Source organism: Brassica napus, chromosome C7 (genome assembly GCF_020379485.1).
Source record: "Brassica napus cultivar Da-Ae chromosome C7, Da-Ae, whole genome shotgun sequence".
Classification (NCBI taxonomy): domain Eukaryota; kingdom Viridiplantae; phylum Streptophyta; class Magnoliopsida; order Brassicales; family Brassicaceae; genus Brassica; species Brassica napus.
The window spans coordinates 31,691,687-31,717,730 of NC_063450.1; the positions used below are offsets into that span (position 1 = coordinate 31,691,687).

The 26,044-nt window shown below is 38.9% G+C and overlaps 1 long non-coding RNA gene, 1 other non-coding gene and 1 pseudogene across 2 annotated transcripts; all 3 read right to left on the reverse strand.

The window, feature by feature from the left end:
- Window positions 1–4,471: 4,471 nt before the first annotated feature.
- On the reverse strand, window positions 4,472–4,544 carry TRNAV-UAC. The gene has a single exon. It is a non-coding gene; the product is annotated as a tRNA-Val (tRNA).
- A 3,552-nt stretch (window positions 4,545–8,096) lies between these two features.
- LOC125590301 lies at window positions 8,097–15,721 on the reverse strand. Its single transcript, XR_007326623.1, has 4 exons — window positions 14,945–15,721; window positions 9,107–9,219; window positions 8,449–8,942; window positions 8,097–8,371 (listed from the first exon to the last, which is right to left on the reverse strand). It is a non-coding gene; the product is annotated as an uncharacterized LOC125590301 (long non-coding RNA).
- A 7,285-nt stretch (window positions 15,722–23,006) lies between these two features.
- Window positions 23,007–26,044, reverse strand: LOC125575290 (annotated as a pseudogene).

The window sequence follows — 26,044 nt, forward strand, 5'->3', positions numbered from 1 at the left end:
ATCTATTTCACTGGTTTATATCAGATGACGTTTCTGTATATGTATGTATGGCCAATACGCCTATATTTTCTTTAGATACTTTAAACCCCACGTTTATCTTTTCAATCTAATCTTTATTCTTTATGAGTACTCTTTCGTGGGTTCTGATCCTCGTTTATATCTTTATGTTCAAGTGCTACTCTCTTATGTACAAATATATCATTATGTGTCGACACTTATATATGGTTCCATTGTGTTCCAGACATGATCTAATCGATTTGAGATTTCATTATCCATGACCTTTGTTACCTAGCAGCTTGGCGTCCCAAGCTACATGGTTTGGTACCTTAGATGTTTAGCTGCGCAGCCTTTTCTCAATGTCTGATATGGTTTCCTTATGACCTCGAATCTGTATTGTCATTCTATGCACCTTTTCTTTTCTTTCTGAGGTTCCTTATCTTATGGAACACTTTGGTCTATCTTGTATAGACTATGTAGCAACTTGACTGTGTCTCTTTCTAGGACATCAGATTTCGTTTGGTGCTAAGCTGGTTATGACTTAGTCATTCTTTTCTTTTCTTTTCGGGTCAGTGTCTGGCATCTCGATTAGCTAGCTATGTATAATCTTTTCTTTCTTTGGACGTCTATAATTCTAATCCGAGGATCTTTGCCAAGACAATGATGGTTGATACCATTCTGTTTCTTATCATTCTTTACTCTTTACCAGCTTATAGCTTTCTCTTTTTAATGTTGGATAGTCGGATTCATTGATCATACAATCCGTGTACCTAGCCACTTTCTGATCACCCATATTTGGCTCAAGGTCTCTTAGAAGTCGTGGGAGAAAGTCATACTCTTATCCAACATATATTCCCAATCCTCTTCTGAGGTTCCATCTTAGACGGCACATATGTCTGTGGTGGTTTATTCAAAGTCTCTTAAAATGGTGTATGTCTGGTTTATGACATGTATTCAATCTGAGATGGGAATATATATGCTCACTTATATGGCCTGATATATTTTTACTTTATATACATGTAAATCCATGATGTCCCTAAGCTTTAGGATGGATGTACGATCCTTATAGGTAATGGACTGCACGGCCAAGCCGTTTATATCATGGTCATAGACCATGGTTCACGAATTTGTAGTATTGATCATGTATCACGGGTTTATCCTCTCTCCCCATCATGAACATACTATAATTTCATGATGCTTAGGATAATAAAGCCTAATGAGTTTCCCTTTGTGTACATGTTTCACAACGTGAGATCTTATGGGATAACTCTTTGTGCCTTCTCAATATCAATCTTTGCATCAAGTTTAGACTAGGATGGCTAATCCGGTCTTGCCATAAAGTGTATAATTTTCGTGGGATATATCAGTATGATCACCACGGCTCTTGCCTCTTATCATACTGATCTGTAGCATAGTTTTGATCAGTAGATTACATAGGTATAGTCTTGACCACTTTCTTAAAGGGTCTTAGGTGTTTTCTTTCTTTCTTAAATCTGAAGGAACTTGTTTCCTTTTGCCCATTGTTTCTATTTGGAAACCATATTAACTCAATGGGTCATATATTCTTGGGTGTATATAATGCCCTTTAGGCAATGCCTTAGCCATAGATTTCTTACTAGGCTACTATACCGTACCATAATGCCTTTTAGGCGATTTCTTTATCAATCATTCACATTATCAAGTAAGATCAGGCAAGATATAATAGTAATGAACTCAAATCAATTCTATTATTATATATAAAATCGTGAATAACAATTAGGTTTAAAGAAAAACACAAATCAAAGACTTAAAACACGATTAGCATGTCGAGATCTTTCTTTAGTCAATAGACATCGGCCCCACCATCAGTTATATTAGTCACGGCTGCCTTGGATTCATCATGATCCATATCAGTCTTATTTGCTTCAGGATATCTCATCTCACTATTTTTTTTAGCAACTGATTACTCTGCTCAGTTAGGCATGAGAGCAGATCATTATAGGTGGTGAAACCTTTTTCTCTATAGATATGTTGTAACAATAGATCTCTTGGATCGGCTGTGAGGAAGGTCTTTTCCAGTAAATCCTCCTCTGTTACCACTTCACCACATAGTCTCAGTTTGTAAACGATTTTGGACAAAGCAAAATGATATTCATCCACATACTCAAAGTCCTGGAATCTGAGACTCATCCATGCATGCCTGGCCTTTGGTAATAACACCATTGTGTATCTGTATTTTAATTTTGTCCAAAGGTCACGAGGATTCTCAATATTTAGGTACTGATTTCTTAGATCCTCAGTGAGATGATGGCACATAATTGTTATGGCTCTTAACTTTTCACTTCTAGTTGCATAATCACCCTGAATGATACTCCTTCCGAGTCCTCTTGATTTCAGGACAACTGAAGTGTTCGTTGCCCATTCTAGATAATTTTCTCCAGAGGGATTTAGAATGGCATAATCTAAAGGCTCAAATCTCGGCATCTGAAACCATATTATCAATCAATTCATGATTTAGGATGCAACCAATTCAAAATAATCAGTGCATATGATTTCATAAGTCTCTCGACCAAAACACTTTACTACTCGATCATGGTGCGAAACAAGTCGAGAATGCTAGGTCTATATGTGATGCTTAGGCCACACGACCATGTAATGTGATACAACGATCCTAGAGATCGGTTCATGAGATATGCAAGCAAGGTCACACGACCATTCAGATATGGTGTCTCTATAGGCCACACGGCCAAGCTATGATGCATTAAGCCACACGGCTTTCAATCACATGATGCAAACAATGTGATCTATCAAGGGCACAAGGCCGCGAGTATGAACAATGCATCGGAATGGTTAGGCCACACGGGCGTTCGGTATGGTTCATAGCAAAATCACACGGCCACAACAGAATATAATGCAAACAAGGATAATCAATTTAGATGCATTCAATCTTATCATTCAGTTGCATATCAATTAGGGTTTACCAATTTCAAGGTTGGTAATATGCGACTAGATTTTAGGGTTTCAGAATCAGAGTAATCTAGCAACCTAACTCTCATGCAATATGTAATCAATTCTAAAGCGGTTGGTTTCTATCAGTTCATGATTCAATCAAAACAAACAAACAAACCAATCGGCCAAGTAATAGAACAAGCCACACGACTATTTAGTTCAATTCAACATCATCCCTAGAATTAGATCTAAGTTCAATTGCAATTAATCGGCAGTGATCAGGTTCAGATATGAATGCAACAAGGCCACACGGCCACGGATGATGATCTAGAACAATTAACCTAGAATGTATTAAGGCCACACGGCCACAATCTAATTCGATTTCAAAGTGATAAAGACTAGATCATTAGAGTTTTAACCAAGTCAAGCAATTCAGATTCAGATTTAAACAATCCTAATCAATATTTTCTAGGTGATCAAACAAACAATTAAATTTCAAATCAAAATTAAAACCGATTTTCAAATTTAGGTTTTTAGGGATTTCGAAACTTTGATCTTTGATCAAAGGGATTTGATTTGAGATTCAAGACCTTTAAGGTTATGGTTTTAATTGATCAATGGATCAATCTCGATTTAGGGTTTAGGGGATCAGATTTATTCGAGCTCCGATTTACTCTTTTAGGGTTTGATCTATTATCCTAGGGTTTTATCTTAGAGATTAGTTTTTAGGGTTTCAATCTTTACAAACAATCCAAATTCAATTCTCATGTTCGTAGAATTAGGGTTACCTTTTGTTTTCAGATTGTAGAAACCGGACCACCAAGAGAAACTCGAACGGACGCGAGCTGGAACGCGAGCTGGAACGAGAGCTGGAACGAGCAGGGACGGACGCATGCTGAAGCGTGAGCTGGAACGGGACACGTCTGATCGGGAACGCGAGCAGGTTGCTTCCTATTGGGTCGCGAGCTGGCTGATCGGGGAACACGAGCTGGCTGGACGTCGGATGCGAGCTGTTCTGATGCGAACGGGAAGCTGAGGACGTCTAGGATCAGGAACGCCTTAGGGCTGGAGCTGATCGGATGGATGCAAGCTGGAACGCGAGCTGGAGCAGATTAGGGTTTGTCGGGTTTAGGTTTAAAGTCGCCGGCTAGGTTAGGGTTTAAGGGGTTTTTGATTTGCTCAAGGAGTTTAGAAACTCGTGCTGATAATGTGTTATAAAACACACGGTTTAGAGACTGAATGTTTCTATCTATTATTAATCATAACATGAGTTCCTTTATATAAGGCTTACAAGTAATAGAAAAAGGAAAATATCCAAAACCTAAACCAAGTAGGATTAGGAAAACTAATAATACATAATAATGGAAAGATAACAATTACAAGGAAAAAGAAATAGAGTTTCCTTTTCTCCAAAGCATAAGCCGCTTCTCTCTCTCTCTCTGGGGTTGGGCCGTCTCTCTCTCTCTGGGTTGGGCCGTCTCTCTCTCTAAGTATATGGACCGGTTATGGATATCCATCAATTGATTTATAACAGAAAAAAAATATTTGGTGCTGCTCAGGATCGAACTGGAGACCTTTTGCGTGTAAGGCAAACGTGATAACCACTACACCACAGCACCTTGTTACATGTTACATTGGTTGTACCTAAGTAATCATATATTCTAATAGATTGTTCATGTAACCATTTCACTATTTTTATTTTTTATAATAAATGCTTGTAGCTTTTGACCAAAAAATAAAAAATAAAATAAATGCTTGTAGCCATATATCAAATCTTTTACATGAATTGGGAAATCACTGATTCGTGACAAATAACTTGGGTTTCACTTTGGATTACTTGAGACATGTAACTGTATAGACACTGTGAATAGATCTCTGATCCATTTGTTTGTTTGGACTATGGATGTTAATACGGGCTACCCGTACCTTTTTAAGCCCAGCCCGTTTAGACCATACCCGTTTAAAACTCGTTAACTGCATGCCCTTTTAACCGCAAACCCGTTAGAGCCCGTTTAATTATAAGCCCCTTTGAATTGGAGATACCCGTGAGCCCGTTTGTTTTTTCTTTTTCCTAATACAGTTTAGTTATTTTTTAAATATAGATTTGTTATTCTTTCTCTCTTTTGCTATGTTAATCATAAGAAACTTATGATTAAAGGATGTTATTTTATAATGAATCCATAATGCTTATCTTTATCAGTTTTAATATTTATTAAACTTCTACATATGTGTTTGTAACTTGTAAGTTTAACGAATCTGAAATCTGAAGTAAAGCAAACAATTTTTGGAGCTTTACAATAACATGTAATGAACCTGTTTTAAAACTGTTTTTGAAGGTGAAAGACAACAAAACCCGACAATATCTGTTCTAGAGCAAACCAACAAACTCATAAATTGAAAGATAACAAAACAGTTTTGTCATCAAACTTGTGTCTGAAAAAAAAAAAAAACTGCAAACCATAGAGAAACAACTATGGATAAACAAGATAGAAACCAACTTCATCCTCCTCTTTTTGTCTCAAACCAACAACGAGTTCTCCATCTACATGGAGCATTGCTCTGCAAAGAAATGACATTATTTATATCAGCATTACGTTAGGAGTTTACAATGGAGCATTACACCAAAGTGGTGAATAACTCTCGGCCAAAGACAAAAAAGTATCAGAATTGGACCATTCTCTATCTGACTAAACCAATGCCTAACAAGACATAAAAGACATAACAGTTTACAGTCAAGGCCACAAACACACCTAACAAGACATAAAAGACATAACAGTTTACAGTCAAGGCCACAAACACATAACAGAATTGGACCATTCTCTATCAAAGAACCGAGTAAGTAACAGTCAAGGACTCAAGGTTACCTCTTCACTGTCTCATTGCATGTTTGAATCTCCTGACCTTGAACTTTCTACTCTTGAGCTGCTCACTGTTTTTCTGACATCTTCAGTGGCAATCTCATCAGTATCTTGGATGGTACCTACAATTTAAAATGCAAGTTAATCCAAGAATCATTTAACTATGAATCTGTTTGTGTAAATTTTTAAAACTACCTTCAAATTCTGCAAATCCTCTAAGCCAATTGCGAGCACAAAGCAAAGCTTGAACATTTTTTGGAAGAAGCCGGTTTCGGTATGGAGTCAAAATTCTACCTCCAATACTAAAGGCCGACTCAGAGGCAACCGTAGTAAGAGGGATGGTAAGCAAATCCCTCGCCATATCAGCTAAATCACTCAGCCTATGATGATTCTCTTTCCAATAACCTAAGACATCCAAGTTTGGATAATTTTTTCTGTTTACTCTTGGCTCCTCTAAATAAATATCTAAATGTGTCTTTGGGTTGTCCACACCAGCTGCAATGCTTCTTTCTAACTCAAAAAGATCCTATACAATGAAGCTTCATATCAATAACTCAAAAAGATCCTATACAATGAAGATGCAAAGTCTGAAACATTTACTTACATTGTCAAATTCTTCTTCAAGTGGTGATTCATTGACTATCTCATATGGAGTTTGTGAAGCTGAAGGACCTGATGAGCTTGCCCACTTTCTAGCTTGATAGTCTTTGTAGAGCTTCTCCAAGTTTTCCCTAAGTACTGCGATCTTTAAGGCAGAAGTAGTAGGATCCACAGTTTCATAAGCTTTTTCAAGAATCTCAATTTTCAATCTTGGATCTAACACAGCTCCCATAGCGAGAATCATATTATAATCCTCCCAGTACTTATCAAACTTAACTTGCATTGGCTGAATCATTTCTCTTATCCCATCATCATCACAGTGAGCATATTTCTTCAACAATCTTTCTATCCTCCACACCTCTGTGAAATAAACATTTGATGTAGGATACTTAGAAACAGAAAAATATGTAGTAATGACACTAAAAGGCTTCAACAGCTCGCATATCTTAACCCCTCGGTTCCAGTCAGCCTCCGAAGGCAACGACTTGTAATGTGTATCAAAAGATGCCATGTTTTCAAAAGCTGCTCTGAACTTCAATGCTCGGACTAGCATCTGGTATGTAGAGTTCCATCTAGTCGGAACATCAAGAGATAGACCTGCTCCGTCTATGATCCCAACTCTCTCAACACAAGCTGCAAAAGACTGTATTCTTTGTTGAGATGCTTTTACATATCTGACCCTTTCCCTAATGTCATGCAAGAGATCTTTTGCTAACTCTAAACCGTCTTTCACTATCAGATTTAAGATGTGAGCACAACATCGCACATGCATAAACTTCCCATCACATAACCAACCACTGCCACCCATCATCTGAAGTTGCCCTTTAAGTATTCTCAACATACTATCATTGTTGGTAGCGTTATCCAGAGTGAAAGAGAATACCTTTTTCTCCAAACCTCAATCCTTCAAACACTCAATAATATTGCTAGCAATTTCTCCACCAGTATGTGGACACTTCAGAACGCAGAAGGCTAAAACCTTATTGTTCAATTTCCAGTCATCATCAATGAAAGAGGCAGTCAAACAAAGATAACCCATGGTAGTGGGACGAGCTAGCCACAAATCTGAAGTAAAGCAAACTCTACCCTGATGCTTTGCAAACACATTCCTAAGCTTTTCCTTTTCTATTTCATACCTTCTAAAGACATCAGCGACAGCAGTTTGTCTACAAATTGGCTTACAATCCGGATTGAGATACAAACTCCTTGCTCTAACCTTTTCATACTCAGCATATCTAAACGGCAAATCATGATAGATTATGATCTCGCTAGTCATCTCTCTATCAACTTTATGATCATATGGAACCCTATCTACCTTCTTAGGCTTTTCTGGACAGGTTTCTAAATGGCGATGCAAGTGTTGTGTGCCATGTGTTTTAGTATTGATCATTAGTTTTCTACCACAATAGTTACACTGACCTCTTTCCTTGCCATCACTTTCAACTCCAACTGATGTAAAATCGTTCCAAACTGTAGAAGTTAAGCGCCTCTTGCGTGGTTTTGTTGCTTGAGTTGTTTCAGCTACTTGTGTGTCACTTGGTTCTGGTTCTTGCATCTCTGTTTCTTCCTCACTCACTGCATTGGTTATAGCCAATGTTCAAAAGTTCGGGCCATAAGAAATTGTAGAGAATGATTTACCTGCTCTGTTGTCATGTAGGAAACCAACCAGCAGCGGTGATACCATGCACGGTAGTTCATCTTTGATCTCTGCAAAGGCCAAGTAATTGAATAGGAGCAGAATGAGTGACTGTGTGCAATATTCGTAGGAATTGCAACGAGAGACCGACCATTTATATATAAATATACGATAGCTAAATTGTGAAGAAACCAATATGTATGTATATGTCATGGTGAACCTTCATTACATATAAAGCACAAAACTGATATAAACCTCGCCTATTGATTCCACTAGCTCAGACTCTTTGGTGATAATCTCTTGGAGTTGTGGTGTGGGAAAACTCCGAGAAATCATCTTAATTATCCATCTTCTGTTACAATAAAAAACCAAAATATTATGAGCAACACTTGTAGGTTTCCTTTTCTTCACTAAGTTATGATGACCGACCTGTGACTCCATGTTGGCTCACTCTTTGGACAATTAGAAAGAACTAGCTTAGAGAGACGAAGTTCTTCTGTGAATGCCTCCAAGGGTTGATCTTGTTTGGACAAGATCAACTTCCTACCAACAAGATGAGGGAGGGTTAGATAAAGAAACAAAACACTAGAGAACAAAGGAACATCATTTCAAAGTAACCGGGCGTTCCATGCAGTTCCAAAGTCTAAGCTTAACAGCAACAGAGCTTGGCTATGTTTCATGACTCTGCTCTCAAGGGAACAAGAAGAGATCCCAGACGAGATATCTTTGGTAGAAGTAGATGCGTTCTCAAGGGAACGCATGTTTTGCATCTTTACATAACTGGATAAGTATATCTGTAGATATTCCCAGTTTATGATCTTGATTCCAGAAACTTGGTGAGCTTCCGTCAGTAACGGATCCTGATTCTTTATCCAGCAGTGTGAACTGTGAGGGGTGAATAAACCCAACTTCATCACTTTTAACTCAGAGAGAGAAAACAAAAACAAAAACAAAAACAAAAACAAAAGTAAGAGGAAGCATAATAGAAAGAAAATAAGGAAAACGCAAATCCATACAAGCCAAATTAGTCACCAGCATTGTTATGTCATAGGAATAATCTATAATGGAGAAGATTCTCTATACTCACATGAGAGGGTCAGATTCAAGAAGATGCTCCAACTGATTCAACAAGTCGAAGCAGACTTCTTCAGAGCATGACCCTTTTCTCATTTTATCTTCTTGGGAGCTTTTCAGAATTACCTGATATAAAAGCAATAGATAAGCACAAAGAAACTCTGTGTGAATAAAAGGGTTGAGGAAGAAGCGAAACTACATGTCAAAATCAAAAAGACATGGTTTGGTCTGATAATTACAGTGACCTTGACACAAACAGCTGTGTAAAACCAGAAAGATCACACACTAATCAAGTTATGTCATTCTTTTAAGTCTAAATCCAAGTTCTATAAGCCAGGGACAAAAAAAAACTCAGTAGGCAGATACTTTTCAGGTACTTCTGATTTTGATTGGATCAGAAATTGGGATTGATACACCTTGGGCATGTTGAGTTTGTGAGAAGCGACATATGTGTCCTTCAGGTTGATCATATGTGATCAACGTTATCTCTCTTGTAATCGATACTGAGTATTTGGGATTTGGGGTTAATCTATTCAGAAGTAGTATTCAGTATTCTGGTGTGTGTGAGAGATTACATAAAGGGTTGGAAGTTACGTGAGATCCATACAACAAACTTAACAAATTGGTGCGCTTGTGACTCGATCGAAGCTTCGCGGTGTTTGCGATGGCGGATTCTAGTCCTATGTTACGTTCTTACGACGATTCCGTTGGCGACCATGAGCTGGCGTTTCTTCGCACGGAGTGGGAGCGTTTGGCACATCACGCGGAGGTGAGAGCGACGCGTTTTGCGGAGATGGATAAGCGCCTTGCGGCGTACGACACTCGTTTTGATTCCGTTGATCGTCGCTTCGATCAACTGACGACGATCCTTCTTCGTATGGAGAATAATCAGCTTCCGGAGAAAGCTCAAGGAAAGGCGGTCGCTTCACCAAGCGATTCTCCAGATCCAGCGACGATGTCGACGTCTCGATCGCATCTCGATCACCGTCCTCCGGGATTTGGTGTTCCACCGTCGGTCTTTGAGAACCGTGAAGGGATGTTAAAGAAGCTTGAGATGCCTGTTTTCTCTGGATCTAACCCGTTTGGTTGGATTGCTCAGGTGGAACATTTTTTTTCGTTTTGGCCAGTTTCATGGGCTCGAGCGTTTGCAGATGGTCTCGATGAGTTTGGAGGGTCCGGTCCTGAACTGGTTTAATGCGGAGATGGAAAATGATCCTTTCACGGACTGGCATCAGTTCAAGCGCCGTTTAGTAGCATGTTTTCGACGAGGGATGGAGGAGGAACCGGGGAAACGTCTGTTCTCGCTTCGCCAGACTGGTTATATTTCTGATTACGTTAATGAGTTTGAAGAGTTGCGTTCTCTTGTTACGAGTGTTGATGAGCAGAACCTGGTTCACGTGTTCTTTAATGGGCTGAAACCAGAGTTTCAGGAGGTCATTAAGATGAAGGAACCACAAGGGTTAACTCAACATATCGCAGCGGTCATTGGTATGGAGGGTAGCGCGTTCTGCAAGTCAGTCAGCTTGGCTTTTCAGAAAGATGGAGGGGTTTCTCGCGGGCCGTTTGCTCAGGGTTCTAAAGGCACAGGTTTTGGGTCTCAGTCAGGGTTTAAAGGGACTTCACAGGGTGCTAACAGACAGGTCACGGGTACGTCTTTCACACCACAGATGAAGTATACCCCAGCTGAGTTGGATGCGATGAGAAGGGATAATATCTGCTTCAAATGTAAGGGTCCTTACTCGAAGACGCACATTTGTCCTAAGAAGGAGCTCCACATTTTTACGGTGATTAACGGGTATGATGTGGAAATCTTGGATGAAGGAGACGCGGAAGTTGACGTCACAATGAACACTGACCAGGTGGAGCTGCCTCTTAACGCTTTCTTGGGTATTGATACTCCTACCACTACGAAGCTTATGGGGGTCTTTGGGAATGTCGGCGCTGTGGTGATGATTGATAGTGGAGCTACACATAACTTCGTGTCTCCTCGGGTGGTGGAGGCGGCAAAACTTCAGTTGGCTACCGATATGCGTTTTCAGGTACTATTAGGAACTGGAGTTACGGTGGATGCACTGGGGGTTTGTCGGGGAATCACTTTTTCTCTGCAGGATACCTTCTTTCAGAGTGACTTTGTTTCGTTAGAATTGGGTAATGTGGATGTTGTCTTGGGGGTTCAGTGGTTGCGTTGTTTGGGAAAGTGTTTAGTGGATTGGGAGCTGCAAGAGTGGACTTTTCAGCACTGTGGCCGCACCGTCACCTTGCGTGGCGATCCTTCGCTCACTAAGACTGCTATTTCGTTGAAGACGCTGCAGGTTTTAGTGTTTACTGATGCTTTGGAGCTGGGAGCAACAGCAGTAACTGACGCTGACACGATCCCCTCTATCTCTGCGGTATTGGCTGATTTTGAGGATGTGTTTGAGGTTCCATCGGGCTTACCTCCTATGTGGGGCCGTGAGCATGCGATTCACTTACAACCCGGAGTTACTGCTATCTCGGTACGACCATACCGTTACCCTCACGCAAGCAAAGAGGCGATGGAAGCTATGGTCACTGAGATGCTACAGACGGGTATCATTCGACCCAGTCAGAGCCCGTTTTCAAGTCTGGTATTGTTGGTGCGTAAGAAGGACAAGACATGGCATTTTTGTGTTGATTATCGGGCAGTGAATCGCGTCACTATTCCAGACAAGTATCCTATTCCGATGATTGATCAGTTGTTGGATGAACTTCATGGAGCTCGGGTGTTTTCCAAGATTGATTTACGTTCCGGATATCATCAGATTCGGATGCGAGAGGAGGACATTCCGAAGACAGCCTTTCGTACTCACGAAGGCCATTACGAGTTTTTGGTTATGCCTTTCAGGCTCTAATGAATGAGATTTTTCGGCCTTATCTTCGTCGTTTCGTGCTGGTCTTCTTCGATGATATCTTGATCTATAGCAAGTCCACTGAAGAACACGAAGAACATTTAGCAGTGGTGTTACAAGTGCTGCGGGAACACGCCCTATTCGCTAACCGCAAGAAGTGTACCTTTGGCCAAGCGCAAGTTGATTACTTGGGTCACATCATCTCGGCTGAAGGCGTGGCCACGGACCCTGCCAAGACTGACGCCATGCGTAAATGGCCTATTCCACGTTCAGTCAAAGATCTGCGCGGGTTCCTTGGCCTCACCGGATATTACCGTCACTTTGTTAAAGACTATGGGATCTTGGCACGACCTCTGACTTCACTCCTACGTAAAGATCAGTTCTGTTGGTCAGTTAAAGCGGAGGAAGCCTTTGCAGCTCTCAAGCATGCGATGATGACAACGCCTGTCCTTACATTGCCTGATTTCACTCAGTTGTTTGTGGTGGAGACGGATGCCTCGGGTTTTGGTTTGGGCGCTGTACTCATGCAGAACCGACGCCCTGTGGCTTATTTCAGTCACAGTCTCACTCCCCGTGAACAACTCAAACCTATCTATGAAAGGGAGCTCATGGCAATCGTTTTAGCAGTCGTCAAATGGAAACATTATCTGACTGGTCGTCATTTCGTGGTTCACACGGATCAGCGCAGCTTGAAGTTTCTGCTCGAGCAGCGCGAAGTATCAATGGAGTATCAGCGCTGGCTCACCCGTTTGATGGGGTTTCAGTTTGACATCATCTACAAATCGGGGATTGAAAACAAAGCAGCCGACGGTCTCTCACGACAGATGCAGGAGTCTGTTCCGGAGGCCTGTTCAACCTTGTTCGCATTAATGGTTCCGTCTGTCATTCAACTGCAAGATATTTATGCAGAAATTGAGCAGGATGAAGGCATTCGAACTTTAAAGCAACAGGTACGAGCCGGAGACCCTGTGAAGAAGGGGTTCTCTGTGGCTGATGATAAGTTGTGGTTCAACGGGGGCTTGGTTATCCCGCCTTCCTCACGTTTCATTCCCTTAATTCTTAAGGAGAACCACGACAGTTTGGTGGGAGGACACTCCGGCGTGTTCAAAACTTTGAAGCGCATCCAACGGACCTTCTACTGGACAGGAATGCGCCACCAAGTCCAAGAATACGTGACGAGTTGCGGTGTCTGTCAAACGCACAAGACATCCACTCTATCACCGGCGGGCTTACTCCAACCACTACCGATTCCATCGCAGGTATGGCAAGATATCAGTAAGGATTTCATCGATGGTTTACCGGCCTCCCGTGGAATCAGCGTAATCTTTGTCGTGGTTGACCGTCTCAGTAAGTATGCACATTTCTATGGATTGAAGCACCCTTACACTGCGGTCGATGTTGCGGGCAAGTTTACTACGGAAGTGGTGAAGTTACATGGTTTTCCCAGTTCGATTGTCTCTGACCGTGACAAAATCTTCTTGAGTTCGTTTTGGAAGGAATGTTTCCGGCTTGCGGGAACTACGCTCAAATACAGTACCGCATTTCACCCACAAACGGATGGCCAAACCGAGGTTTTGAATCGATGCTTGGAAACTTATCTCCGATGTTTCGCGTCCACACACCCGAAAACATGGTTGCAGTATTTGTGTTGGGCAGAGTATTGGTACAACACATGTTTCCATACTGCGATTCAGGCCACTCCCTTCAAGGTTGTATACGGGCGCGAGCCACCAACACTGGTACTTTTTGAAACAGGCTCGACTACGAACTTTGAATTAGAGAAGAATCTGCGGGAACGTGACCTCATGTTGGATCAGTTGAAGGCGTTTTTGGTTAAAGCTCAAGCCGCAATGAAGAAGTCTGCTGATCAGCATCGCCGCGATTTCTCCTTTGAGGTAGGAGCTTACGTGTTCCTTAAGCTACGACCTTACCGACAGTCTTCTGTTCCGCGGCGTCTGTGTCAGAAGCTAGCGGCCAAGTACTACGGCCCCTTTGAGGTTCTTGAGCGTATTGGGAAGGTGGCTTATCGGCTCCGCTTACCGGAGAGTTCCCGGATCCACCCCGTCTTTACATCTCACAGCTGAAGCCGGTGATGGGAACGGTCACGCAAGTCACGCCATTGCCTCAATCCCTTTCGCCGACTGGAGAACTCATCGTGGCACCAGAGAAGATCTTGGAAACGCGCTACACACCGTCTGGCTGTTTGGAGGTACTAGTTAAGTGGGAAGGGTTGCCTTCGGATGAGTCGACTTGGTGTTTGGGTTGGGACATTGCACAGAGGTATCCAGAGTTTCAGCTTGAGGACAAGCTGCGTTTCGTTGGGCGGGGTATTGATACAATGCAGCAGGTGTACTTCCGCAAGCGCATGAAGAAGAGTGGAGAAGACGCAGAGGAAGAACAGAGGAATGTGGAGGAAATGAGCAAAGGCTCTGAGTGAGAGAGAGACTTTGCGAGAAGGGAAATAAGGAAGCAAGCCTTGGAGTGAGAGAGAGGCTTTGCTGTTTTACTATCTCTTTATAAATATAGGAATAAAGCTCACACCTTGGGCATGTTGAGTTTGTGAGAAGCGACATATGTGTCCTTCAGGTTGATCATATGTGATCAACGTTATCTCTCTTGTAATCGATACTGAGTATTTGGGATTTGGGGTTAATCTATTCAGAAGTAATATTCAGTATTCTAGTGTGTGTGAGAGATTACATAAAGGGTTGAAAGTTACGTGAGATCCATACAACAAACTTAACAGACACAAACAGCTGTGTAAAACCAGAAAGATCACACACTAATCAAGTTATGTCATTCTTTTAAGTCTAAATCCAAGTTCTCTAAGCCAGGGACAAAAAAAAAACTCAGTAGGCAGATACTTTTCAGGTACTTCTAATTTTGATTGGATCAGAAATTGGGATTGATACACACTAAATGCAAAAACTAATAAACATCTTCAAATTCCATAAAGAGAAAATAAAAAAAACCGAAAATCTTACTAGGAAAGATGAAACCCCCCTCCCCCTCCAAATTCCAAAATAGAAAAAAAAAAGAGAGAGAGAATATTTTGCCCCGGCGTTGAGGAATACTCGTGGAGAAAAGAAGGATAGAGGTGAAACTGATCGAGGTGATTGAAGGATGAAGTAGGTTCAAGAGAAGGCGTTATTTTTGCGTCGGAGGAAGACGGCTATCGTGTTGTTGTGGTGGTTTGGGTACGATCTGAATTAAGCCTGGGCGTTTGGTTTTGGGTCGGATTCGAGCTCTGTTCCTTTCCTGTCGGGGATCCTTTGGGTCCGAGACATTTGGACCAAATAATTACTTATAAATTTTCGGTTTGGATTCAGATCGGTTCAGATTTATCCTAACCCTCGCCGGCGATCCGACGAACCCTAAACCCCGATCGCGTCTCTTGTTCTCGCATCTGTTCCAGCTCGCGTCCCCGATCAGCTTCAGCCCAAGGCGTTCCTGATCCTAGATCAGACGTTCGCGACCCGAGAGCAGCTCCAGCACGCGACCTCTTCCTTGTTCGCGATAGCATCAGACAGCTCGGGTCCGACGATCAAGGCGTTCCCGATCAAGCAACAAAGGACGTCCGCGACCCGATAGAAGCGACTCAATCCATTCCAGCTCGCGTCCCGTTCGTGTCCAGCTCGCGGCTCAACTCCTTTGGTGGTCCGATTCAACAATCATCTAAGGTTAAAAGGTAATTCAAAACCTAAAAACCCATAATCGAACATGGATTGATTGATAAAGAATGAAACCCTAAAACCCTAATCTTTATGAATCAAAACCATAGGGTAATAGATCAAAAATCCTAATTGAGTAAATCGAAGCTCTAAAAGTTCGATACCCCAAACGCTAAATCATGTTCCTACATGATTAAAACCCCAGATCGGTTTTTACAAGTTAAAATCCGATAAACCTTAACCATATATCTATAAACCCTAAATAATATAAGTATCAGAATTAATTATACTATAATTATCAAATCACATATTAAAACCCTAATCAAATATTTTGAAATTAAAACTGTTTTCGGTTTTGATCATTGAGGTTTTAAATCTGATTGAATCTGATGCTATGTTGCTAGAATTGTTTGACCGTTAAATTGATAGATTTATTTTCTCATCCTTCTTGGTTAATTATTCATCTGATTTAAAATTGTTGAAACCGATCAGCCTGTTAAAACATTGATTGAATCCGATAGGTTGCTAGCTTGCTTTGCTTATATAATCTGATAGGTTGATAGATTGATTGAGGTTTACTTGTTTAAAATCCGAATGATCTGATTGCATGATTCTTGAGGTTTAATATCATCTGCTAGGATTGATAGTTTTGTAATCTGATATGTTTTAAATAGAAACCCTAAATAATATGTATGATATGTTATATTGATCTGATTTGGATGTCTTTGAGAATTGAGAATCTGTATGCTAGGTTGATAGATTCATGATAAAATATAATGTCTTGAGGTTTAAGATTGTATGCTAAGTTCGATTAAATTGATTGATCTGATTATACGTTTTTGAGGTTTGATAAATTCGGATACTAGATAAATTATTTACACATGGTTTATGCTAAATACCAATCAGCCTTGAAACTGATTCATTGAAATTCATGCTTGAAATCTATATTCTAGTATTGCTAAATTCAGCCTTGAAACTGATTCATTGAAATTCATGCTTGAAATCTATATTCTAGTATTGCTAAAATCTACCTTGAAACTGATTGAGTGATTAATAAATCTTTTTACTAGTCTTGCTAAAATCCATTGATTGTAAACCCTAATTGCATGATTAATTGAATCTGTTTTTGCTAGTCTTGATAAACCATAATATTATGAGCACATAGAAATAGTATTGCTGAGACTTGCTAGAAATTGACTGATTGATTAAATGCCTTTAAGATTGATAGTTTCATTGTCCTCACAAGATTGAAATCCGAATTGATTGTTTTTAAGAGTAAGGCCGCATGAAAATTATACCTAAATATTGAGTGATATATGATTTGAGATGTCGAAAATCAACCTGGATTTTGCTGCCCTAAATCTCTCTGGAGATAATTATTTACGGTGAGCATTGGATACAAAGATTATCCTAAAGTCAAAAAGACTTGGTGAATGTATCATAGCATGCAATAATGCCAATGAGAAAGATTGATACATGACAATATTAATTATTAGCCATCATCTTATTAAGAGTCTCAAAGATCAGTATCTGAGTATAGAGAATCCTCTAGACCTTTGGATAGAGTTAAAAATCGAGATATGATCACCAAAGAACGGTGTTATTACCAAAGGCCCTATTTGGTTGGAGGAATCCCAGAATCCAGGACTTTAAGTCCGTGGAAGAGTCTATTGCTAGCTGGGCAAAATAATGGATTACTGATGAGAAACAGTGAATTGAGACCTCCTGGATTAACCCCATTACCTGATACCAATAAGGCCGCAGAAAAAAAAAAAAAAGGTAACCACGTCCAGAATGATAGACCACACGGTCATGGCCGTGGAGGGTGGAAAGGACATGGCCATGGCCACTATAACACATTTGGCCGTGGGAACCACTATTGCAAAGGACGTGAGTATCAACCTAATTTGATACCATGGTCGAAGTAGAGACCGTGGTATATCCTTTAAACCACAAAGCTCGACCAAATCAGTGTGCCATAGATGTGGAATGGGGAACCATTGGGCTAAGATATGTAGGACTCCCAAACATCTTTGTGACCTCTATCAAAGAGAGTCTGAAAGGGAAGAATCCTGAAACCCACTTGGTCTATAAAGATGGTGAAAATAATTTCGAACATGATCAGGATGATCTTATGGAATATGAGACTTATGATTGCCTAAAAGAATCAAGTTGATAATCTGATTTCGACATCAAACTTGTGTGATTGCTTTGCTTGTATGCTTTTTCTGATTTTTATCTACTTGAATTTATTTATATTACATTGTCTGCTTAGATTAAATGAATGAATGATTTTTCTATATGAGTACACTGAAAAACGCCAATATAAGTACTAAAGCAGGTATCGCCAGTCTGAAAGAAGACTATGGCTAGGCTAATATATTATTGCCTAAGGGTATGCATCTAAAAATCAGTGATGCCTTATATTCACTCAGCTCTAAGAGCAAGAGCAGCCTATTGAGTTTTAAAGATATAATAATGAATGGTTTCCATATTGAAACAATGGGCGAAGGAAACAAAGAGTTCCTTCAGATATATGTATAAAATCACCCAAGGCCATAATAAGTCCTAAAGACTATACCTGCATTCTCTACTGACCTAGACTATGCATAGATCAGTATGATAGAGGCTAAAAGCCTGCGAAAATATACACTTTATGGCACGACCGGATTGGCCATCCTGGTCCAAACATGATGCAAAAATTGATATTCAAAAGGCACACATTAAAAGATAAGAAGAGTTATCCCAAAGAATCTCACGTGTGTAGCATGTACACAAGGGAAACTCATTAGGCCATCACCAGTAAAACGGCTACGAGCCCCTTTTTCATAAATAAAGACTATATGTCTAGATAATACTGGTGAATACATGTCCCAAGCGTTTAAATGATTATGGTATGTCCATGGGGGTAAGTGTGGACAATTCTGTGATACATGTCCATACCAAGAACGGCTTGGCCGAAATCTTTTAAAACGCAAATAGCTGATTGATAGACCATAACTTATGAGGTCAAAACTCATTCACAGCTTGGGCCACACGAAATTTACATGCACCTAAGTTAATACGCATCAGGCCATTTAGTGAGCATAGATATCCCCTATCACAATTATTAACGGGTCAAGAGCCAGACATACCCCATCATAAGACATTTGGATGTGCTGTCTATGTACTAATTGCTCCACCACAGAGAACTAAGATGGGACCTCAAAAGGAGGATGGGGATATATGTTGGATATGATTCTCCCACAATAATAAAGTACTTTGAGCCAACTATGGGTGATTATATTTGAGGCCAGGTACACGGATTATTTTAAGACCAGGAGGAGAAAAAAAATAATAAAGCTGGTAAAAGAATGGTAAAAGAAATAGAATGGAATCAACCATCAATGTCTTGGCAAGATCCTCGGACTAAAGAATGTGAAATAGACGTCCAAAGATTATACATTTACAAAGCTAGCTAATCAAATGCCAGACACATTTGCTGACCCGAAAAAGAATGACTAAGTCATATATAAACCAGCTTGTAAAGCACCAACGAATTTGATGTCCAAGAAGAGACACAGTCAAGTTGCTACAGAGTCTAGACAACGTATGAAACGTGGTAGACCAAATAGGTTCCAAAAGATAAGAATCCTCGGAAACAAAAGAAAGGTGCAGAGAATGATAATCAAAATCCAAATCCGAGGTTACTAAGGAAACCATCCCAGACATGGAGATAAGGCCGGCCGGCTCTAAGGTACAGGTACCAAACAATGTAGCTTGGGACGCCAAGCTGCAAAGTATTAAAGGTCCTGATAATAATGAATCTCAATCGATTATATCATGTCTGGAACATAATGGAACCAATAAGGAATGTCGACATAAGATGATTTATTTGCATACAAGGTAGCACTTGAATTTATGAATATAAGCGAGGATCATGAACCCACGTCAATATAAGAGTGCACACTCGTAGAACAGATTGGATTGAATGGAAACGTGGGGTTAAATAGTTTAAGGAAGAAAGGTGTATTTGGCCATATGATTAAGACGCCATATGATGTTAAAACCAGTGGATATAAATGGGTCTTGTGAGGAATAGAAATCGTGAGATATAAAGCTGATGTTGCACAAGGATTCTCACAAAGACCAGTAATAGATTATGAGGAGACATACTCCCATGTGGTGGATGCAACTACTTTTAGATTTCTCATAAGTCTGGCTATATAAGAGAGAAAATTAGACTTGCAGCAAGTTGATGTAGTGACTGCATATTTATATGGTCCACTGGATAATGAAAGTACTAGAGGGTATTGAGCTGAAAGTACAACAAGTTCTCGAGAACAATATTGATAATCATCAAAGTATATGATCTGAATATCCTAGGAACCTCTGGATACAATTTTCCAAACAGTTGAATATCTCAAGAAAGAGTTTGAGATGAAAGATCTTGGAAAACAAAGTTTTGTTTGGGATTACAGCTTGAGTACATTAACAATGAAATCTTGTGCATCAAATAGTATATACAGAAAAGGGTACTCAAGAGATTTAATATGGACCAGTCTCACCCATTATCTAGTACATGGGCGTGAGATCACTTGTTTTGGACACTGATCCATTCAGTCCAAAGGTGGACGATAAAGAAGTCCATTTAGTCCTGAGATGGACGATGCAGAAGTCTTGTTTTAGACACTGATCTGGTTGGTCCATAAGAAGGACGATGAAGAAGCCTTTGATTTTGGTTTATTTTATACTAACCAGCCCAAAGAGGGGTTATTTGGTTTTGTTGATTTGTTTTCAGACAGGTTATGTTTTACACATGGTGGTACACGCATATCACAGCAACATCATCCAAGATTTCGTGTGTGTGTATTTGAGGTCGATGACTCAATATGTTCGATCAGATTGTGGCATGGCCGATGGTAAAGAAGAACCAACTATCATGTTCGAGGACGAAGCATATTCTGCCCAAGATCTTCATCACCCACGGATTGCAGAAAATTGGAGAGGTCCAAGGGACCTTCAGTAATGTCCAAATCAGGGGGAGTAATGTGTGTTGTACTCTTTTTCCTTCACCATGGTTTTGTCCCAATTGGGTTTTTCTGGTAAGGTTTTAATGAGGCAACATTAAAGCACATTACAAGCTCTAAATGGTTATGGCATCCAAGGGGAGTGTTATGAACCAGATTGTGGATGACTCATAACCAAGAGATTATGATTTGTAATCTTTCCATTTATCTATGACGGTGTAATCTCCTATATAAGGAACCTCTATGTTATGAATAAAAATAGACTTTTCCATTACTTTTATAACAAGAAATAATATTTCAACTAAATCACAAAATAAAACATACAAAAATAGAACACAAAAACTCATAGTTTTGGATATTCATATTTTTTGAATTGAGTATGATTCGAGTCTATTCGGATCGGTTCTTTTCGGTTCCATTCTTTTGGTAGAAGAATTTTGGATCCAATAAGTACTTCTGAGTTTTCGGTTTGGTTTGGGTTGTATACAATAAACGATAATTGAACTCTTTTTAAAACGTAATTGAACTCTTTTAAAACGATACATCATAATATACAATAAAACAAGCCACATTTACTTACTTTTTCGTGATCAATTACTTGAAGACATGCGCGTTGACAATCTTGCCCGCAGAATCGAATAACGACGTCCAGTTAATTGATTTAAATTGGAAATATGGTTAGAGGCTCAGGGAACTTTTAGCAAAAAAAAAAAACTCAGGGAATTCTTCACGTCTTTATAAGAGAACGATTATCTATCTTATAAATATAAATGTGGACGAAGCAAGAAAAAATAAAAAGCATAAAGTAAACGATACAAAAGTTTGTTAACTAAGTTTGTTTCCTAATCTTTGGTATTTCGTATAGATTTCGAATCTACTAAAACAAGAAAACAAATTACAACCAATTTGTAAACGTATAATACAAGCACAATCCATTTGAATTACCTTTTTTTTATATAACATGAACTCTTCAAGATAAACTTTTTTAAGCTAAACTCTTCCAAAGTTTAGATTTTATCAAGATAACCTAACTCTAAGCTAAAATTTTTCGAAGTCTAGACTTTAATCCTGCAAATCTCTGAAAATATGTCACCACATATTTCACAGATTATGTCAACACCTAACACACATCCAATGATACCAACGAGCACATCAACACTAACAAATAACACATTTGATCACCACAAGCTCCAAGTAACGATAAACTGCGTCAAACACATCCTCAACAACAATACCACAAGACCAAGACAACAGTATACTTCACCAGACACTATGTCAACACTCAACAAGCACACAATAAATCGAGAAAGGTACATCCCTGCTTATATAATAAACCACAGACTTTTTCTCCAGATTCTTCCCATATACTTTAAGAAAATTTATTTTTTCTTATATAGACACTTTATTTCCAAGTAAAACTCTCTTGCTTAATAAGAAAAACGTCTATTTGTTTTCAACCACATATTCTATTTTCTTTTACAAATTCTAGCTAAGACACCTAATCACAATAGACAAACTCTTTATAACCAATTCACATCTCTGTTTTTATGTCGTCACAAAGCTCCGCTAATTTCCACTCGCCGTACTTTTCGCGTCTTATTCTAGAAACATTAGGGGAAGAATTTATTCACGCTTAAGTGTATTTTCTGAGACGCTCAACGCTGCGGTAGCGTCAACTAAAAGAACAGCCCTAATACCAGAAGACCAAGACAACGGTATACTTCACCAGACACTACGTCAACACCAACGTCATCACTCAGCAACTACACAATAAATCCTTCAATTTTCTCTTCGAGTTCTACCTTTCTCGTAAGGTACATCTCTGCTTATATAATAAACCACAGACTTTTTCTCCAGATTCTTTCCCATATACTTTCAGAAATTTTATTTTTCTTATATACGCACTTTCTTTGCAAGTAAAACCCTTTTGCTTAATAATAAAAACGTCTATTTGTCTTTAACCACATATTCTGTTTTCTTTTACAAATTCTAGCTAAGACACCTAATCACAATAGACAAACTCTTTATAACCAATTCACAACTCAAATTCTTGACACACGTATTGAACTATCTCATGAAAGTATTTCACGAACTGGTACATAATACCTGAGAAACTTACGTCTTTCAATAAATACTCATTTTAACCATTTTTTGAGAAAATATCTAGTTATAATATTATTTGTTCTTCAGAGAAAGAGAGATTGTGGAGGCGATTTAATTCTAAACTACTATTACAATATTTTAAATTTATTTATGCAATCATGTTTTTCTTTTTGCATGATTTCTTCCAATACTTATGAGTTTCTTAAATGGGTTCCATGGATTCAAAGATAATATATAGGCCACTGAATTAGTATTGTTGAGGGTGAAACAAAATAACACATGCACGCCTTCTTATTAGCTAGAACATTTTCTGAATTACAGAAGAACCATTGCTCGAATTTCTTCTAGTATATAGTGTTTATTGCATGTTCTTAAGCAAGAATCAATATACCATTATTCTTATTTTACATAGTAGTGGTTGTATCATGAGTTTAGCTTTGAACGGGCAGCGTTGGGATGCTCTGCTCGTGTCTGAAGATGTTATGTGGATCAACCTTTGATTTAATCCTCACCAATCTTTCAAAATTGCCTTTGAAGTACTCAGCTCCCCAGATTTGAGCATTTTTGAAGTTAGATGTCGTGTTTTTCGTGTTCTGTCCCAGGTCTAGGTCTCTGTAGTTCACATAAGATTGTCTTGGATTGCTTGAGACATAAGGCGTCATGAAACTGTACAGCTCTCTGATCCAGTTAAGTTGTCTGCTCGGTCTCGTCCCAGTGTTTGAATTATAGAGAATCTTGAAGAGGGTTCCGCTTCTATGCGGGAAAGGGATCTCAGATTCAGAGATTTTAGCCATCATTCCACCGTAAGGAGTAAAAGCAACAAATGTACCAGGCTCTTGTTGAACCATTCTCTTGAAAATTCCTTTCAGAGCTAAAGCAGGGATAGGTTTCTTCACGATATCTCCCTTTGATTTGAAGGACGGATTCACTAAAGGTGACTTCACTTGAATCAAAGCCTCAATCGGAGTACCAGTCGGAAATTCACCATTGAAAATAACGGATTCAATCCATTTCATTTCGGTACAATCCTTCTCAGTTAGCCCTAGCTCCGGAAAAGCCTTCTTCATAATCTCAATCAAAGTGCCTTGGTCACCAAGAAACTGACCTCTGTACAATGCTGCCGCTGTATTGTTTCCACTGGCTCTGATTACCACTCGTATGAAGAGCTCTGCAACAAGCTTGTCTGCAATATGTTGCCACTTAGAAAGAGTCTTCAAGTCAGGGTCTTGTTCTAATGTTTTGGTAACGCTGAAGATGGTTAGGGTTTCAGGAACAAGAACAAGCTTGAGCTTCCATGCTAGAATTATCCCAAAACTCCCTCCACCGCCTCCTCTAATCGCCCAAAACATATCCTCACCCATCGAGCTTCTGTCGAGTAATTTACCATTTGCATCAACGATCTTTGCGTCTAGAACATTATCAGCAGCAAGACCATACTTCCTCATCAAGGCACCGTATCCACCTCCTGTTATGTATCCACCGACGCCTACAGTTGAGCACAAACCCGCTGGGAACCCATGGATCTTGCTCTTCTCCGCAATTCTGCAGTTAAACCAAAACAGTTAATCACCCAAAATATTCAAAAGTGATATATTGTTTATTCTTATTGCGTTTTATATTAGCTTTGGATAATACATCTTGAATTTATAATGTTCATGATATTCTAAAACACTAGATATATAAGTTGACACAAAATACATTTTGGTTTATATTTGTAAAAATTTGAATTCACTGATCAGTAGCCAGCAAAGACTGATTTGGTGACCCAGTGATCAAGATGAATTTCAATTGCCACTCAAAAATATTTAATAGTGAAAAACATTTAAACCAAAATATTCAATAGTAAAAATACATACAGTGAAATATTTGAATATTCTATGCGCTTATATTAACTTTGGTACATAAGTCTTAAATTTATAAAATTCACTATTTAAAACACTAGATAATTAACATGACAGAAAAATACATTTCTTAGAACATAAAAATATTCGACTTTTTCTTGACTAGTTTGTAAGAATTTGAAACACTGATCTGTAGCCGGCCAAGATTGATTTGGTGACTCAATGGTCAAAGATAATTTCAGTTGCCTTTCAAACATTCTTCTTTTTTTTTAACATAAATTTCAAACATACTTTAATGTGATATAGTTTTGAAAAATAATTCTAACATATATAATCATCTTTGGTCAGAAAAAACTACATAACCAACAATTTACGTAGTTATCTATTTATATAATATTAATTAAAGTTATTTAACATGTACCATAATATCAAAAATTTCTTTTTTTAGTTGATTAGTTCCATGTGCAGCAAGAAATAGCCATAACTTTGATGTTTTTTTTTTTACAACAAACTTTGATGTTATTAGACTAAATTTTAAAGTTGTCTTGTTCAAGTGGGACATTATATACTTCATCAGATATTATTCAAAACCAAATTATTTATATATTGAATCATTTGAACTAAACAAAAAGAAAGAAGCAATAACCTTTCTAAAACCAAATATTTTTAAAAATTTACCACAGAATAAACTGATTTTAAATTGTTGGTAGAATAAACCCTTCTTAGTTTATGTGGTTTCAAATCACCATAACCTTTCTAAAACCAAATTATTTCTAGTTTGCATTTTCACAAATATTTTACTTGAAATTGGAAATATCTATACATATAACTATAATATTTTTTTGACTAACTAGGAAATTAAATATATACATATAAATGCATACACAAATAATGGTCTTTGAAACAACCGTGGTTTAGATTAATTACCTGTAGTAAACCTCACCAAGTGTAGCACCAGCTTGAACCCAAGCACTATTTTCTTCAATATCAACATTGATCTGTCTCAACTTCGACAAATCAAGCAATACAAATGGTGTTTCTATCTGTGAAACATAAGACACGGCTTCAAAATCGTGACCGCCGCTTCTAACACGGAGATGAATTCCAAGTTTCTTGGAACATATGACTGAAGCTTGGACGTGAGATTCATGAACCGGTTTAAATATGAAACTTGGTTTGGGTGTTGCCTTGGTCAAGAATCGGTAATTCTGAGCCGTCGCTTCAAGAACATTGATAAAGGTTGAGGCGTTTTTCAGGAGTGAAGAACGTTTTCTCGAGTGGAAAATTAACATGTGTGTTTCTATGGAGACACTTGATGAAGTCTTCTTGTAGGTAGTTTGAAGAAATTGGTGTTATTGTGTAGGAAAAAATATACAGGGCTAAAAACGATATATAGGAATCGAAGGGGCTGTTTTTAAAAGTCTCATCTCTGCAATCATAAGCATAATCAGCAAGGACAA